Source organism: Calidris pugnax, unplaced genomic scaffold (genome assembly GCF_001431845.1).
Source record: "Calidris pugnax isolate Ruff unplaced genomic scaffold, ASM143184v1 scaffold298, whole genome shotgun sequence".
Classification (NCBI taxonomy): Eukaryota; Metazoa; Chordata; class Aves; order Charadriiformes; family Scolopacidae; genus Calidris; species Calidris pugnax.
The window spans coordinates 1,006,695-1,008,222 of record NW_015091152.1 but is presented as its reverse complement, the minus strand read 5'-3'; the positions used below and the strand labels follow the sequence as shown (position 1 = coordinate 1,008,222).

Genomic DNA, 1,528 nt, shown 5'->3' with positions numbered 1-1,528 from the left:
AAGAGGGGCACAGCAGCGCGGGGCGGGGGGGGGAGGCGTTGCGCGGGGTTTGCGCGGCCGCGCAGCGGGGTGTGGGGGATGGAGGAAGGTCGGGGGTGACCCCCCTCCCAAAGCTCTCTCTCCCCGCCGGTTTCCCCCCGCGGCTCTCGAGATGGGAAGGGAGGATTAGGGAAAGAAAGGAAAACAAACAAGAAAGAAGAAGAAGAAGAAGAAGAAGAAGGAAAAAACCCAACCAAATCCCAACCAAAACTGGGGGGAATGAACCAGGAGGGAGGGAGGGAGGAGTGTTTATAGGGAGGTCTGTGCGAGGAATGTCCCTGCTCCTCTAATGGCAGCTGAACACCCTGTCCCCTCTCTCCTCAGCACCCGGCTCCTCTCTCCTTTGGGCTTTTCCACTGGCAGAGCTGCTCCTTGTTTTTCTTTCCTCCAGAACCGCTCCGGCCAGATTCCCATCCTCTCTCTGGCCACCCTCCTTCCCCAGCCCTTTATAAGGTTGTCAAGTGAACCAGCAGAAACCACGTCTGAACCATCCCCACAGAGGGGCTGGGTTGGTTGGGATTTTCAATATTCCCTTGCCCTGTCCTGGGCACTGGTGAGGCCTCACCTCGAGGGCTGTGTCCAGTTTTGGGCCCCTCACCACAAAAAAGACATTGAGGGGCTGGAGCAGGTCCAGAGAAGGGCAACAAAGATGGTGAGGGGTCTGGAGCACAAATCTTGTGAGGAGAGGCTGAGGGAGCTGGGGGTGTTCAGTCTGGAGAAGAGGAGGCTGAGGGGAGACCTTCTTGCTCTCTCCAACTCCCTGAAAGGAGGGTGTAGAGAGGTGGGGGTCGGTCTCTTCTCCCAAGTCACAGGCGACAGGACAAGAGGAAATGGCCTCAAGTTACGCCAGGGGAGGTTCAGGCTGGATATTAGGAAAAATGTTTTCACCGAAAGGGTTCTCAGCCATTGGGATGGGCTGCCCAGGGAGGTGGTTGAGGCACCATCCCTGGAGGTGTTCAAAAGACGGGTTGATGTAGTGCTGGGAGGTATGGTTTAGTGATGGTGTTGCTTTTTGTTTGTTGTGCAGCTGTCTATTTCTGTCAAAATTAGGTTGACAGTTGGACAAGATGATCTTTAAGGTCCCTTCCAACCTAGAAGATTCTGTGATTCTGTGAATAGCAGGAAAAATAGGGAATCATACCCGAGCTGATCCACAGAAGGCGTCTCCCAGCATCGAGGATGAAGGAGGCAGGGACACGGCGTGACCCCTTGGAAAGCTGGAGGCTTGAGGAAGTTTGATGCCCCCCACCTCCAGTTCTTCGAGCATAAACGCTTTGAAGTTCCTTGGGAGATGTTGCGGGGAGGCCACCACGAGATGAGAGGTTCACCTGAGTGCAGGGGGGATGTTCATAACATGCTGAACAGGACCCCATCCCTTCTGGGCAGGCTTAGGGCCTGGGGAGGTCGAGCAGGGAGGAAAGAGCCGGTTGTACCTTCCAAAGGAATATCCCCCAGGGGTGCTGAAGGTGGGGGGGTGGTAGGAGATGCC

At 55.8% G+C, this 1,528-nt stretch overlaps 1 protein-coding gene across 1 annotated transcript in view; it reads right to left on the bottom strand.

Moving 5' to 3' along the window:
- CDKN1B (cyclin-dependent kinase inhibitor 1B (p27, Kip1)) overlaps positions 1-521 on the bottom strand; it is a 4,936-nt gene extending 4,415 nt beyond the window's left edge. Inside the window, exon 1 of the mRNA XM_014959245.1 lies at positions 517-521. The gene's annotated coding sequence lies outside the window, so the exon portion shown is untranslated. The remainder of the gene's footprint in view (positions 1-516) is intronic.
- Between the last annotated feature and the right edge of the window lie 1,007 nt (positions 522-1,528).